Below are 18,313 nucleotides of genomic sequence, written 5' to 3' on the forward strand. Positions count from 1 at the left end.
AAACTGATAAAATATTAAATGACCAAAACTTACCCTGAATTGAACATTTATAGGAAGGTGAATTTTAGCATTACAACATCCATATGTATTTGTTACCATTGGAATAGCGTGCATAAAGCATCTCATTAATATAGTCTACAGATGAATCTTGGTGAGCAAATGAATATATGAGTCCTTGTCAATAACTGTAAGGACTCTTGGACTACTGTTGAAAAAACTGTACCTTTTTCCTATCCAGTGGCATTCAGAACATATGGTGGCAATCATTTATAAACACAGGTTGAATGTTAACTGGATGTTGCCTGCAATTATTGGTGGAGTGGATACTGATTTCATGAACATTTATTCATGGCTTGTCTTAAGTTGAGTTTCTAGAAGCAGAGCCAGAGATAAGGATTCGGGTAAATTTACTTATTGAGGGAGAAAGGGAACGAAAGAATCAGTATAGGAAATGAGAAGAAGCATAGCAAAGACAAGGTCGCAGGTAAAGTCTAGCTTCAGTCTGATCCTGCAAGCAGCTCTGGTGTATGACTGGCACCATCACCATTGTTTCACCTGAGAGCTGGACTTTTGTCCTCCATGTACCAGACAGTCATTATCTATGAGATGCCTCAGAGGGATTATAAACTGACTACAGGTGAGGAGCTGCAGATGCCCAAGGGTAATCCTCCAGAGAATGGTGTAGGCATGAACCCTTAGCTGGGATGAACAGAACCGGTAAAGAGGTCTGGATAAGGCACTAATTGTCACATGGCTCTTTCATTCATTCATTCATTCATTCATTCATTCATTCATCCATTCATTCATTCATCCATATAACAAATATTTGTTGAGTACCTACTCTGTGCAATTTCCTGTCCTAGGAGTTGAAGATAGAGTAGTGAACAAGTGACCTGGTAAGGTCCTTACTTTAATGAAGCCTACACCTTGAGACAGAAATAAACTAATTGATAAAGGTAGCAGCAAGATAAATTCTGAAAGTAATAATTTTCTAAGAGAGAAAATAAACAGTTAAATAGATTATTGAATGACTGGGGTAAAGGGTGGGCACTTGGACAGAGACCAGAATGGTAAGAAGCAACAAGCTGTGTAAGGATGTTAAGACCCAATGTTAGGGCAGAGAGAATGGTCATTGTCAAGGCCCTAAGATGGGCAGAGGCTCATGTGTTTGAAGAACAGAATGAAGGCCAGTGGCCCTGTGGTGGACTTCGGAGAGTTGTAAGAAAAGAGTGTAGAGGTGGGCATAATGGATAGAGGAAGCTAACATTATAAGGAGTTCAGTGATATTGCATTGGAATTGTGGAAAGGAGTTCCTTGGCCTGCATTAAGGTAGTAAAAATAGCAATTTGTCAGACTTTGATTTAGATTTTCCTGAACGTTGTTTATCAGAAGAGGTGTTTGTTAAACGGATTCACAGAATGAATTAAAAAATTTAGACTTAAAGGACAGCTCACTGTTTTCAAACGATAGGAGAATAGTAGGCATTGAATTCAGACATCTTATATGGTAATTATGAAAACATTTTCTCTCCATGTTGAAACATTCCCCAAATTTTAAAAGATATATTGTTGGACTCAACCTTCCTTTGTCCTTGGCAGTATTACAAAGCTGCATTTTTAGAAAAGAATGTAAGTTGGACTTGACCTTGGCTATATGCAGGGAAAGTTATCAAGGTCATTTTTTTGGTTTGTTTTTACTGTAATTGCTATTAAAATGAATCAAGAAGTAAGTAGAGACCATCTCTTTGTTGCTCAACGTTCTGCTCTATGCTGAGACCACAAATTTTAAGTGCAGATCTATTTTCCAATTACGAAGTAATGATGCATTTTCCTTAATCCTCTGAAAGTCCACTGGAAAAGGTACCGTGGTCACAAAATGACACTAGATCATGATCATAGATAGTGCTTCCCGGAATTTATTCCCAAGGAGAGATAATACTTATAGACAGACCATTGGCCTACACTAAAGCTGGTAAATGGAACCCAACGAAATTGTATCAAAGAAGCCCAGGAAAACAACATTTGCTATCTGATCTATCAGATCAAACTGTCAAGGAACAGTTCTTTACACTAGAACAAACTTAACATTCCAAATCTGGATGAACTGAAATATAAGTAGCATTTTAATTTGTTCTAAAAATGGACTTTTTAAATGATTGTGATTTAACAAACACTCAAAATCTTTTCGTCATACTCAATTCCTACTCCCATCCCTTTCACGTGTAAGTCCCATGCTTAATTCACGAAGAGCTTAGTCCATATTTCTGATTCATTTACACAATGTTCTTTGGTGAGAGCTAGTTGATGTCCGAAGATTCTTCTGGGAATTTTTATAAGTTTTTAAAAATTCTTCAAGCCAGAAAATCATATTTTCCACCTCAAAGTGTCTCACTAAATTAGAAACACTCTGGACCTATTGGAAAGACTACTTTGAGGAGGGCTTAAACTCAGGCAAAACAACTCCAGTTGTGAGCTGTGCAACAAGATCCATGTGACCAGCCCCTGAGAGAAAGGAGAAGCAGAGGAGAAGGGGCACAAAAGGAACCTGATTAATATAGGAATGCTTGGACCTTGGTTTTTCCATTTGTAGGAACAACCAGTGACGTCCCACAACCTATAAAGTCAGATTCAATTTATGATGCGCATTTGGATCCAGATAATTTTCAGTTGGCTTTGTGCAATTCTCTCAGCAAGGGCAGAGAATTCTGAACAGCTTTTGGATTCATAAATATAAAAAGGCTTCATTTGTAAGTGCACTTAGCAGTTGCTGAGCAATTCAATGGCCAGGCTTTATTTTCCGGAAAGCATGATAAAGTCTAAAGATGAACAATTGCTGACTGTTGAGTTAAACAAGTTTACTAGGAATATAAAGCTTATGGACTTGTTAAGGACAAGTGAAGGACTGTTGGTCACAATATGCAAAAGTATAAGAATTATTTTCTTTAGACAGTTTGGGGAATATAATCAATAATGTTGTAAATATTTGATAGGGTATCACATGGGCACTTGTCTTATTAGGGAGACAAATTCATGGATGGTGTAGATGCCTGACCACTGTGCTGTATACCTGAAGCTGATTAAGATTGAATGTCAGTTATAATTATATATAATTATATATGTATATATATATATATATATAATTATATATATATGAAATACAGCATATATATATATATATATATATATATATATATATATATATATATAATATGAATAGGGAATAGAGTCAATGGAATTGTAACAGCCATATATGATGTCAGAGGGGTAGTAGATTGGGGAGGGGGTCATCACTCTGTGAAGGGTATAAATGTCTAACTATAACATTGGTTTGTACACCTGAAACTAATTTAAAAAATGCCAAAAAAAATTATTTTCTTTGTACCATTGACTTCAGCAGTGCTATGACTCCCCCACACCCCCTGCTTTTTTTACTGTCCTTTAAGAGCACCTGCCACATCTGGGAAACAAAATGATCCATAAATCACTTTTTGTAACCAAGTAGTTGGCAATGCGAGCTTACTCATCAGAAAATGGTCATTTTACTGACAAGAGCTTGGGTTCATCCTAGCTCATGTGCCAGTTATCTACTGGGTCAGAAATGTGCTTCTATATTATCATAATACCAAATTTGGCTTTTTTCCCAAAGTACGTTGCTATTCCGTTCTCCTGAAAAGTTTTCGAATACAACCAGACAGCAGTAAGGTCACTTAAAAAGCAGGATGGTGATACACTTTTCCATCTCAACAAATGCCACTATCATCTTTGTAATTTCTCAAAGAAAAACAACAACAACAACAACAGACTAACCCTCGATTCTTCTCTTTTTATATCTTCCAAATGCAGTCTATCAATAGTTCTATAGACTCTTGCTTCTGAACTGTGGTCTTCACATCAGTAACATTAGCACCACCTGGAAGTTTGTTAGAAATTTAAAATCTCAGGCCCCACCCCAAACCTGCAGACTCAGAATCTGCCCTTTAGCAAGCTCCCAGTGATTCATGTGCATGTCAACCCTTTTGCTGCGATGGTCAGATAGAGCAGAATTAATATATCCGAAAATTTTGTACATAAAAATAATGTCATTTATATACAGAGTAGTTCAAATTGTTATTATTAAATGCATAAAATAGTCAAAATATCAACTTTTTGTTTTTTGTGGATTTCTGACATGTTTTGAAAAACAATTTTGAAATTATTTAATGCAATGAAAGACTTAAAGTTTGAGAAGCACTGCTAGACCATACCTCCATAAAATGCTTCTGCATTCACTGCTCATCTCTTGCCTGTTAGTATAATTCTTTCTCAGCTTCTGCCCTTGTCCATCTATCTATTCTCAATTTGTCCACCAGAGTGTCTTCAAAAACATAGTTAATCATATCAATTTATTTTGTTCTTTAAAACACAGCACTTCCCATCACACATGAAATAAAATATGAACTCCTTGCCATCACTTAAGAGTCTTCTATGAAATGGCCTCTGCATCTCCTCAACCCACTCTGTGATCATTCTCTCCTCCAGCCACTAGGTCTTTCTGTCCCACACAGCCAACACCAGTTGACTCCACCTGAAGTGTTCTTCTGTAGAGCTTCTCATCATTTAAGACATCTTAAATGTCACCTTGTGATGAACTCTTGGCCACCAAATTTAAATCTACCTCCAAGTCACTTTCTATCACATCACCCTTTTTAATATTTAGTTGCTTTTGGAACCACCTAAACCTAGCTTGCTTATTTGTTTATGGGTTTATTGATGATTATCCAGAATGGACACTTTACCCATCTATTCCAGTTATATCTGCAACACCTAGAATGGTACCTGGAACAGAGGAGACACTTAGTACATATTTCTTAAATTAATTAATGGATAAATGTATATCTGTACAGTCTGGACAAAAGCCAGTATCTTATCATTAATATGTCTTCCTCTTCCCCTCCCTCCTTTTCTTTGACAAATATTTGCTAAGAATTTAACCTATGCCAGGTACAAGGCTAACTAGGGAGAACAGGAAACAGACCCAGTCTCTGACCATATGGAGCATAGAGGGAAGTGGAGGAAATGGATAGTAACCAAAATCACAATAATGCCATTCCATGGAGCACATAAAAGTCTTCCTAACTTAGTTCAGGGGCACTACTGTGACCTGAGGGCTGAAGTATGAATACAGTAAACAGGAGAGGACAGTGAGGGGAGTATATAGGGGAGAGTATTTTGTGTAGAAAGAATAACATATTCAAAGGCAGCAGGGCATCTTGATGAAACAGAAAGAGGAGCAGTAGGGTAGGAGTCTAGACAATAAATGGGGTACCATATGAGGTGGGGCTGGCAAGGCAGGAAGTGGCTGGAACAGTAGAGCCCTATAGGTAAGGTAACTGTAAATTCTGGTTTGCCCGGGAGAGTTCCAGTTTACATTTGTGACCTGGTGTAATTATTCATTAACTTTTTAGTCACTCTTACAGGCCATATCATGGGCTTTTCTCTTAAGAAGCTCACCACAAAGCGTAGTGGTTAAGAATGTGGACTCTAGACCTAGTTTTTTTGGATCTGAGTAAGTGGTTTGCTATTATTTGCACTCTGCATTGTTAGGCAAATTGATAAACTTCTCTGAACCTTGGCTTCCTCATTACTAAAATGGGGATTCAATAAGTGTTATACTTAACTCATAGGATTAAATGAGTTAATCTTGTAAATGATGTCTTACACATAATAGCAGGTACCTACTGTTAGCTATATTATACTTATTAATATTTTTGATGTTTGGATAATAATGAGAGCCTGTGAAAGTTATTAGAAGGAGAACTGACTCTGGGTAGTGAACATACAATGTGATTTATAGATTATATATTACAGAACTGTACACTTGAAATCTAAGTAATTTTGCTAACCATTGTCATCCCAATAAATTTTAATTAAAAAAAAAAAGGAGATGAGATGGCCGGAATTATGTTTTTTAAAGAACATTTAGACTTTCATGTGGAGTAATATTTTGGGGGAGGGATTAAATGAGGAAATGCATATGGAGTTCTCCTAAAATGCCTGACACATAATAGGTGTTTAATAAATAGATACAGTAAATGATCATCATCATCATTACAATAATCTTCTACTAAGAATATAAGAGTCCAGACATAACATAGTTCTTAAATATTTCTGACCAATTTCCATTTGATAATATTTGGGGCAAAGTAGCTGTTTGGAATTTGAGAGTCAATTGAATAAGTATTGTTTTAGAACCAGTGGGAGAAATAGCAAAGATCAGAGTTGGAAGGACCAACCAGTATACTATAGTATAAGCCAAGTTCTATACTCCTCCAAAAGCAATGTAGTTAAGAGTCTTTGGATTGCACAATGTATTTCCATATGGATGACCTGTTTGGTATTCATTAATTTCGGGGTGGGGGGGTAGGAATTCAGCAACCTCAGAAAGGAGTTGGAAGATTTCAGCAAATTCCTCCCAGGGGGACTTGACTTGAACTTTCCAGGCCTGGAATATCTCCTCCACAGCTCCCTGACACTCCTGTTACCCCAAGGGTGAAAGGAAGCAATGTGAGTAAAAAGGGGCCCTTTTCTCCTGGGGTTAGTGTGGGACACACCTCATATTCACTTGTCACTTTGAAATTCTACTCTCCCAGGAGTGTGGAGAAGGATTACAGAAACCTGGCAGATAATTAACGTTTCCTGGTGTGAAAGGAAGGGATTTGTCACACAATGACTTGAGCATCGTGACTTTCTTACTAAACCAGGGGACAAGTAGGTAGGGATTTACAGAAAAATTTCATTTAAGGATGGCTGAGGAACAGGGACATTGTAGTAAATTGTTAACCATTTGATTATCCAGAACTCATCATATTCCCACATCTGGAGTTCCCAGTTTAAAGACTTAGAATATACTAAGGTGATTTTAGCAAACTAAGTTCTCTGACCTTTCCCAAGGCCTTTATAAGACTTTGGGAAGCTATTCTAATTGATGAGAGTGGATGGGGGGAAACTTAGCTTTTCAAATTGTTTGGTGGCTTGGCTTTTGAATAAAAGAGGATCTGTTCTATTAAATTAGACATCAATGGTGAAAATATTATAGAACACTAGCAGATGATACCTGAGAAAAGAACATAGCCACCTTTAGATGTGAAGCAATTCCCCATAAAAAGATTCTTCTTCTTTGCAGTTGATGGAGAAACTAAAGCTGAATTTTTAGTTTTCTTCAGGTCTGAAAGGATTAAAAAAGACATTTGAAGTTATGATGACTATTATGAAGATATTTTAAGGAGGTGGGTCTTAAGGTTGGTTTAGAGAGATGGAGAGATGAGGAGAGTAAAAACTGGGACAGAATTCCATGTGGGAGGAACAGGTGGAACAAGGCAGGCAATCTTTCGGGTACAATACGTAGAGGTGTTAATAATGAAGACGAAGGTTAATAAATGTAATGTTAATATTTATTAAGTTCTTACTTATGTGTCAGTATCTCATTTAAAATTCTTCTGAACAACACTATCAGGGAATTTATGTTATTTTTATTTCATAGATCAGGCCAGACTGCAAAGGAACGTGAGTGCCAAGCTAAGCAGTCTGTGACTGTATCCTTTATGATAGGCAATTTTGTTAACTTCAGTGGAATGCAGTATATTCTGAGCTTTTGGAAGAGTGATATGGACTTTCAGTGCCTGCCTTATAGGCATTTTTTATGCAGTAGAAATTAAATTATTATAAAAGTATTTTGTTAGGAAGGTATAGTCTAGTTCATAAGTAGGTAAGACAAATTTTTGAAGAATGTGATGTGTGAGAGAAAAGGAGAAACCCCTACCTCAAAATATCTCTTATTGATCAGGATAAGTACATGAATTTCCATGAGTGTAGGTGCTTTTCTTGGAGCCCAAGAATATTTTGGAATTTTCTGGCATCTTTGTTTTTTTCTTTCCTCCTTCCCTGTGTGTTTTTTGTTTTCTTTCTCAAACACTTTTTGAGCTCCTGCGTAGGCCGTGGAATTTTGCTTCAGATTGAGGATACAAAAAGGAAAAGCACGTCCTTCTTGGAAGTTCCTTAGAGTCTGGTCATGACATCAGTCATTACCACACAACTTATCAAGGGTAGAACATGGGGAAAACCACTTTAGAAGAGGTTGAGACCATCAGAAAAAATTGGGTGGAGAAGTGAGTAAACTAGCAAAAGTCTGAAGGATAGATAAAATAGGGAACAGACATTCTAGTCAATGGGGACACCCTTGTCAAAGGTGATATGAAAGGAAACCATTGTGAGTAGAAGAATGGTGAGCTACTCATGTTTTTAGGATATAAATTGGGATGAGTGGGGCATTGATAGAAGGGTTTGTGTGGGTCAGTCAAGGGCCATGTTTTTCCTATAAAAGAGTTTAGATTTTATCATGTAGCTGGGGAATAAATTCTAGTGACCAGTATTCTTTCAGCTAAAAGTAACTACAACGTAATGAAGGGGACCAAAAGTTTTGCTTTTGGGATATTGATTTTTAAGCTGGATATTAAGAAACAAAAGGTTCAGAAAGAATCTTTGAATCTCCCCACTTTCCTGTTTAACAGATTCAGATGGACAAAACTGCTTCATGAAGGGAATTATCATGTGGGAGACCTTGCTCGCTGTGCCATGTGTCAGAGAGGATGTCAGGCGGGGTCTCTCGTCCCACTCCCCACATAAGAAAGCAGGACACAGTGAGGCCAAAAAGGAACACCCACAGAGCCATAGATGGGGGATTCATACCACTATAGTCTCGCTGGCAGCTGGGTTGGAGACACAGGAAGCAGGGGCCACACTATTGGCACCCTGCTGTCCACTTCTCTGCAATCTGCAACCGGCACACCGCCATGCTAACTGCAATCCGCACTTGCCAGCCACCATCTTCTTGCTAGCCCCCATTTTTCTGCTAGTGTAGCCATGGCAGTTATATTAGTGGCCAATGGCTCACTGGTTACAGCTGACGGCCAACTAGCCACAGCTGATGGCCAACCAATCACAGTTGATGGCCATTTACTACCTGAGCCATCACCTTTCTATGTGAGGCCGAGAGCCTGGAAACTGCACTCCTGGCTCTGTCCCCACAGAAACTTTAGCATAATCACCTTAGCATTAGACAGGAAGACTCTGAGCAGGAGCATGCTTACTAGATTACCCCTGTGTATCTTTGTTTCTGGGTTGCCTAGCAAAAACTTACCTGCCACATATGTTCTGGTCATCTTCAGCTACCTGTAAATTGCCTTTGATATCTCACACCACTAAGCTCACTTTCTCTTTTGTCTAAAATGCCGTATATATCCAATTTTACCTCACTATCTTTGGAATTTTTATGCTTATGTGCATTCCCTGTGCACATGTATTAAAGTTGGATTTTTATCCTGTTAATCTGTCTCTGTTGTTAGCCCAGCTAGAAGAACTTAGTTGGTGGAGGAAAAATATTATCGATTTTTAGCCCAGACAGTAATTTACAAGCATTAGAAGTCCAGGGCTGTGTTTGACTACAGGTACAACTATATCTGTTTTTTTCTTAACTCTGGTTCCTATGGGTCAGCTTCAGTCTTAGGCAAATATGTCACCCAAAGGTCTACCGTGTTTCCCTGAAAATAAGACCTAGTCAGATAATCAGCTCTAATGTGTCTTTTGGAACAAAAATTAATATAAGACCTGGTATTATTTTACTATAAGACCTGGTCTTAATATAATATAATATAATATAATATAATATAATATAATATAATATAACTCTGGGTTTTATATTAATTTTTGTTCCAAAAGATACATTAGAGCTGATTGTCTGGTTAGGTCTTATTTTTTGGGAAACACGGTAGGCTTACATCTAGCAGTTCTTGCAAAAAGTGGGTAATGTTTGCATAATATTTCCATCAAAAGTCCCAGGGAGAATTCTCAGTGGCTGTACTCAGGTCAGGTTCCTTTGTCAGAGTCAGTCATTGGAAATAAGGGGATGTTGATTGACAGGTCATATGGTCATCCCTAAAGTGGGGAATGGGTTCCACCTAAACCCCATGAGCATCCCCAAAGAGATGCTGGACAGACCACAAATATTAATATTTCCAGGAGAAGAGAATTTGGAAAATTTTGATGAAAGATGTGATATGATTAGTTTGGTGCTGGACACCTGTTTGTCTTTAAAATACACATTATTATGCCCTAACATAAAACATTTTATATATTTTTTGCCAGCAGTAAGAAAAAACACAATTAAACCACTGAGTAAAATTGTCTTGGAAGATGGTCTAGGTTTATACAATGACCACACATACCTATTCTAGCAGGTGCTATATATACCTACCCAGGTCCCCTTCACAGGGCTGGTGGGCTACTGTGAATGTCGGCTCCCTGTCCAACAAACTGGACCAACTTCATGTTGCCATTCACTCTCTTGAGTTCCCTGAGTGGATCAGGATAAGTGTGGATTTCTGAAAGCACATCTTTGCCTGACTTTTGCCCTTGCCTCTTCTTGCTCCCATTGCTTCCTTACAGGTTCCTCCTGTGAGCCCTCCCTCTATATTACTTGCACAAGTACCTTCATTTGAAGTTCTGCTTCCAGAGAACTTATCTAAGACACCCACAGACACATTTTTGTGTAACTCAAGGGCAATACTTGCCTAAGATCTTTAAAGGGAGTCAGTAAGCGCCAGCTGCTTTCTAGGAATGGAAACTGAAAGAAAGGACTGGAAGAAAAAGAAGATAAGTTCTATGCTACCGCACTGTTCTGCTATGGGCCAGGCTGGCCTGTTTTCTCTGAAATTGTGTTGCTTATTTTTTGCTGAGCAAATATCTATTGCTATGTGCATTTTGGAATTTTCTTGGGAAAGTCAAGGTCTGATTTGCAGCTCTCACAATCCATGTAACCCCGCGCTCTTGGAGCCTTGGGATACAAAGGAGAACATACAATCTTACTCTAACCTTGTACTATTCTCCTGAAACTTATAAAAACCTTTTCAAACAATCTTAGTGTGATATATGTGGTTATATTTTAGCTCAACCTGAGGCCAGTCACATAGATCTCAGAGATATCTAGATTTGACTTCTTTTTTTCATATATATAATACTTTTTTTTTTTTAACAGAGATTAATTAAACGGAATCTTTGTCTGGTTCTGGAAGTGACTGGGATTTTTGTAATGGTTGCTTTTGGATTCTGCATGAACAACACAGAGCAGCTGTACAGGTTATTACTGAAAATATTCAATTAAAAACAGCAACACCTGCTGAGTTCCTAAAAGCTCATGAGTTAGAGATATATGTTTATTTTTAGTCATTCCAACTATTTAGTCTCAGAATTCTTCTACCTCCGGAAGAGGCATCACTTAGGGAAAGTTTATTGAAGACAGGGTGTTGGTTTTATAATCTGACCTTTATTTAGGAATCTCAGCAAAGTTTCATGGTCCAGTGCCCAGTTTTCCTATCAAAATCCTTACTGAAAAGAATATTTTATTCTGTTTTAATTTCCACTGCAGAGAGAGTGTCAGGAGTTCGGAATTATTGACTAAGCTTTTAACAGCTATTTCTACCATGGAAATGCCTGTAAGTCCAAAGAACCTGAAAAGACCTGCATCTTAACCTGATATCAGGTTGATTGTTAAGAAGGGCGTAGGTCATGGAGGAAATTCCTTGGGTTTTACATAACAATGAGATCTACACACTAACAAGTCTGCTAATAAAGGCTTCACTTATTTCTGGACTCCACCTAAATTTGTCCATCTGCCATTTGTGGTTCCACCCTTAAGCAATTTTCCTAGTACCCTACTCCCTGTGGTATCACATTTTTTTTTCTTTTGACAACATTTTATTTCTTATTGTAACTTTATTTTTCTCCACTCAGCCCAAGAACCTACCAGTTCTGACAATTAAGTTTGTGAACTCATCCTAGAAAAAGTACTACATACCTCATTGCTGAATATCACTACGGTCACCTTTGAAGTCCTCCCCTTGGGAAGCTATGCACCGACGACAATGCCTAGTCCACCGTTCAAAGCAAGTCTGAACTTCTTTTCTGGAATGGCCATCATAGCTGTCCTCGTATTACCCTTGATGTCCTGAATGTCATCAAAATGTCTTCCTTTCAATATTTTCTTTATCTTCGGGTAAACAAAGAAGTCATTGGGGAGCCAGATCAGGTGCATAGGGAGGGTGTTCCAATACAGTTATTTGTTTACTGGCTAGAAACTCCCTTACAGAGAGTGCTGTGTGAGCTGGTGAATTGTCATGATGCAAAAGCCATGAATTGTTGACTAAAGTTCAGGTTATCTAACTTTTTCACGCAGCCTTTTCAGCACTTCCAAATAGTAAACTTGGTTAACTGTTTGTCCAGTTGGTACAAATTCATTATGAATAATCCCTCTGATATCAAAAAAAGTTAGCAACATTGTTGCAGCAAGTTCGCGAACTTAATTGTCAGATGTCGTACATTGAATTTTATGCTAATTCCCATTTGAGGCAGCTATATTCCCTTATCACCTCACTGCTTTCTCTTTTGGGTGCTGTCTTTTATTACCTACATTTTTTACCTCTCTTACTTCTTCCATATTTATCTTGCCAGGTAAACTTTCAGGAGGAAAATAGAGATCTGAACCAAATGGCAGTTGTTTCCCTTTTAAAAGGTAGCCTGAAGGCTACTAGATAATTTTCCAATAAAAATTTCTTTAGTTTGCTTCTGCAATGTTTTCCTAGATTTAGCATGAGTAATCCAATTGTCTTTTTAACTGACTGGAGGAAAATGCAATAATATCAGATGTTGTCAGGTAAATGATGTGATTTTATGACAATAGCCCTGGAAAGATTTTAACAGTTTTTGTAAAACAAATTACAGAGAGAAAAACTTTGCAAAGAAAAATGCAACTTAGCAAAATGTAATCATCACCCAAATGTTCTCATGACAAGTCTAAAAATAAAAATAGAGTCTACATAGTAGACAATAAAATGATAGCATCCAAGAACAAAATCAATTAATAGAACTTTTCTAGCAATGACATAAAAGGAGAGGAGTTGGGTGTAGTTTAAGTAGAGATTCAAGTGTCCATAGAATTGGAAACATATATGAAGATAGAGTTGTGTATTTAACACATCCGATCATATTCATTGGACCACGTGCAGATCAGAACTTGGAACTTTGTGTCAGTCACCCACACAGAGCTTCGCCATCTCGCTCTCACTGTGGTGTGTTGCCTAGGTATTTCATCATAAATTCAGGAAAAGCAATGCTCCAATTTTTGTTTTGGCATGACAGTGCCAGCCAAAAAAGCATTTTCAGTCTCTCCAGTCCATACTTATCTATGAAATCTGAACATATATTCAGATTTTAGAGGCACTTGATTTCTGAGGATTTCTTTTGACTTTCAGGTTCTGTTTGTCATTGAATTGGGCCACCCATCTGCAGACATTGAAAAATTGGTGAGTTCGTCCTTAGACGATGAAGTCATCATTGACCATTCTTATGGACATCTTTTAGAGCTCATGCTGAGCAATAAGTCCAACTTAAATGAATTGTAACATATCATCTAGAAGTATAATAATGGAATTACATGACCACAGATACTCCCAAGGTAGTGAACACATTTTGTTGAGTAGTGTTAGAGGATCGAAGCCAAGAAAATATTTTGGAAATCTAGGCAGACAGAGGCTGAAAGAGAGAGAGAGAGAGAGAGAGAGAGAGAGAGAGAGAGAGAGAGAGAGAACAGATATTCAAGGAAGATGGAGGAGACCTTGAAAAGTAGAAAGAACTTCAAAAATTCATTGCTAAGGTGCTGAACCTTGAGGCAACTCATTGTGGGGACAGAACCATAGAGAGCAGTTTCCAAGCTCTCCGCCTCACATAGAAAGGTGCTGGCTTAGGTAGTAAATGGCCATCAACTGTGATTGGATAGCCATCGGCTGTGGCCAGTTGGCCGTCAGCTGTAACCAGTGAGCCATTGGCCACTAATATAACTGCTGTGGTTACACTAGCAGAAAATGGGGGCTAGCAAGAAGATGGTGGCTGAGCCTGCAAGAGGTGCAGTGAGGGTTGCGAACAGTTTGACTCCTGCTTCCTGTGTCTCCAACCCAGCCGCCAGCGAGAATATAGTGGTATGACTCCCCTATCTATGGCTCCATGGGTGTTCCTTTTCGGCCTCACCATGTCCTGCGTTCTTATGCGGGGAGCAGGATCAGAGACCCCGCAGGTCACCTCACAGGACACTCATTTAAAAAATGTAAGATTTTTCTGTTTATCCTCACTACCCTCTTCCCCCAAGAGAGAAATGTGTCCATTGGGCTAGAAACATGTCGATATTACATCCTAAACCATTTAATTTGTAAAGATATTTTTAAAAAAGTTTTTGCAATAATTTCCAAGTAGAGAACAATGAATATTTCATTATAATTGCCTTCAGAGATTCATTGTGGATTCTCTCTCTCTCTCTCTCTCTCTTTCTCTCTCTCTCTCACTCTCCCACATACACACACATTAAAATTAAATCCTATAATGTCATCTTCATGTACTTCATATACTATGTCTTAGGAAGATCATCAAATTCAAGGTGCTGACCATAAACAATACTTATCTGGTGTCCTAAGATGCTTAATACAAAACGTAAATATTGCCACTTATTTTTTTCCCAAATCTTGTCTTTTTTGGAAGGAAAAACTAATACACAGGTCATCAAGTTTACAAGTAATGTTATTTGTGACTTAGAATATTCTTTTTGCTTTTTATTCCTAGTGGACTAGTTGACCAGTTTATGCCTATTATAATTCTTGATGAATATTTAAAGAACAAGGCAATAAAGTAAGTAATGTGAGGTTGATGGGTAATTATACTTAGGGAAGATGTCTGCTTCTACTGCCAAAGTGCTTGCTGTATCTGAAGGTCTAGAAGCATAAATGGCTTGGTCATATTAAGTTTTACTCTACCCAGAAAACCTATCATTATCGAAGGACAGGTAAAGAACTTCTCAGACAAGAAAAAGCTAAAGGAGTCCATCATCACCAAACCAGTATTACAAGGAATGTTAAAGGGACTGCTTTAAGACCCCGCCCCCCAAAAAGGATTAAAAATATGAATAATAAAATGGCCATGACTACATATCTATCACTAATTACTTTAAATGCAAATAGATTAAATGCTTTAATTAAAAAATAAAGTGGTGGAATGGATAAGAAAACCAGATCCTTACACATGCTGCCTACAGGAGACTTACTTCAGATCAAAACACACACACACACACACACACACACACACACACACACACACACAGACTGAAAGTAAAGGGATGGAAAAAGATATTTCATTAAATGGAAATGACAAAAAACAGACAAACAAACAAACAAACAAACAAACAAAAAATCCAGAGGGGTAGCAATACTTATACTAGACAAAATAGACTTTAGAAAAAAGGCTATAACGAGAGACAAAGAATGACCCAGTAATCGCACTTCTGGGTATTTATCTTAAGAAACCCAAAACACTACTTCAAAGGCACTTGTGAATCCATATGCTCATTGCAGCATAATTTACAATGGCCAAGATATGAAGGTAACCTGAGTGTCCATCAATGGATGAATTGATAAAGAAGAGGTGGTACCCATGTACAAGAGAATATTACTCAGTCATAAAGAAGAATTAAATCTTGCCATCTGCAACAACTTGGATGGACCTAGACGGTATTACACTGAGTTCAGTAAGTCAGTCAGAGAAAGACAGATGTCATATGTTTTTACTTATATGTGAAAAATAAAGAATGAAACAAAATAGAAACAAACTCATAGATACAGAGAACATTTTTTTTTTTAAAGATTTTATTGGGGAAGGGGAACAGGACTTTATTGGGGAACAGTGTGTACTTCCAGGACTTTTTTCCAAGTCAAGTTATTGTCCTTTCAGTCTTAGTTGTGGAGGGTGCAGTTCAGCTCCAGGTCCAGTTGCCCTTTTCTAGTTGCAGGGGGCACAGCCCACCATCCCTTGCCTGAGTCGAACTGGCAACCTTGTGATTGAGAGGACGTATTTCAACCAACTGAGCCATCCAGGAGCTCAGCAAAAAGCTCAGCTCAAGGTGCCGCGTTCAATCTTAGTTGCAGGGGGCGGAGCCCACCATCCCTTGTGGGAGTTGAACTGGCAACCTTGTGGTTGAGAGCCCACTGGCCCACATGGGTGTCGAACCGGCAGCCTTCGGCATTAGGAGCATGGAACTCTAACCACCTGAGCCACCGGGCGGGCCCTACAGAGAACATTTTGATGGCTGCCGCTGGGAGGAGGGTTGGGGGCTGGGTGAAAAAAGTGAAGGGATGAAGAAGTACATATTGGCAGTTAAAAAACAGTCTTTACATTGGGATGTAAAGTACAGCATAGGGAATATAGTCAGTAATACTCTGTTTCCCCAAAATAAGACCTAGCTGGACCATCAGCTCTAATGAGTCTTTTGGAGAAAAAATTAATATAAGACGTGGTCTTATATTATATAATATAATATTATATTAAAATAAGACTGAGTCTTATATTAATTTTTGCTCCAAAAGTTGCATTAGAGCTGATAGTCCAGCTAGGTCTTATTTTCAGGGGAACGCAGTATGTAGTAACTATGTGTGGTGTCAGATGGGCACTAGATTTATTAGGGTTATATCAATGTCTAATCACTATGTTGTACACCTGAAACTAATATAATATTGTATGTCAAGTATAATTGAAAAATAAAATAATTATTAAAAAAAGAATATTTGAAGATGTCATTTGGGTGTATGAATAAGCTCATTGGATAAGTTAACACTGGATAGTATATAAAAGTTCACTTTTCACCCGGAAATTGACATTTATGGGGCAAATGAATTTTTAGTTGCTTTAATTGTATGAGGTATTAGTTTACTACTGAAATCTGTGAAAAAACATTTTTCCAAGTAGAGTGATATGAAATTAAATATTTGCATTGATTATTTCAATTGTAGATGTAAAAAAATAATAGCAGTAACTGTAACAATAATAAGAGGATGACCATAAAATTTATTGTATAAACTGGGATATTTTTGAAATTTAAAGCAGGTGCTATTAATGATTAAGGGCAGGGTATCCAGTTAAACTGGAACATATAATAACCCTGAGTAAGAATAGTAATAACAGAAGTAGTAGTAATAGCAAATAGTTCCATAATCCAAGTAGTCCAGCCCAATCAGGATAATAGTTAAACACATGCGCGCGCGCGCGAGCACGCACACGCGCACACACACACACACACACACACACACAGAGTCTAGAACTGAAAAAGAAATTTAGAAATCATCAAGTTTTTTACTAATATTTCTTGAATGCCATAGAGAATATAACAATATACTGTAAGAACATAACTTCAAATCTCTCCTTACCTTTCAACAAATTTCCGCACATGCCACACCTTAAAACTCCTGTGCCTGTTTTGTCCTGAATCCTTTTTCCCCCTTTACTCTAGTCTGGCAAGGCTGGACCCTTCTTGGAGGAGCAGGGGAGAGGAAACAACTGAGCTGGTAAAGCATAATCCCCTTTAGTAGGCAGGTAGTAGGCAGAGTTATTAATATTTGCCTGTTTTTAGTCTTGTTCCTATGTCAATAGCTAATAGTAATAAAGAAATCTCTATATGCCTGGTGCTATGGTAAAATTTGAAACCTTATCTAAATCTCACCTTTGATGTTGGTGCTTTTGACATTCCTATTTTGCAGAGGAGAAAACTGAGGTTTACCAGGGGTGGGTAAGTTGCTCAAGTGGCAGAGCCGGGACCTAAACCGGGTAGTTTGACTAAAGAATTGATGTTCCTAGCCAGCAAGTGCAAGGCAGACTTCAAACTGAAATCATTGGGATTGCTTAAAACCAATAGAAACCCTCATGAGATTTAGTAAAAAAAAACAAAACAAAAAACAAAAAAACAAACCTTGCTTTAACAAAGCACATCCAGTTTAAAAGCACATGGTAGTGTTATTTCCCCCTTTGAAAGTCACTCTGGTGCAAATGGGGTATCTGGAGCTCTGATATATGAGCCTAATATGAAAATAAACGCATGTGAACACAGGTTATTTGGAATATTTATACATAAGTGAGTAGAACGCAGTGAGAACGGGCTATTTTTCATCCAGTTGGAAGGGGCTGTCATTGACTAAGTTTAGCTGCTATTGCCAGAAAGACATCAACCATTTTTAATACTCAGACTATTTTTTTATGACTGCCTGAAGGATATCAGATGAGCTGTCGTAAATCAATAACAATTTGCTTTAGATTAATGAAGAACTAAAACAGTTTCTAATGAATCTCTAAATGCTTAGCATATTTTGAAAACCAATCATTTTATGAGAATTAGACTTCTTCTCTGTCTTTAAGAGCTG

This window comes from Rhinolophus hipposideros, assembly GCF_964194185.1.
Source record: "Rhinolophus hipposideros genome assembly, chromosome: 22".
NCBI lineage: Eukaryota > Metazoa > Chordata > Mammalia > Chiroptera > Rhinolophidae > Rhinolophus > Rhinolophus hipposideros.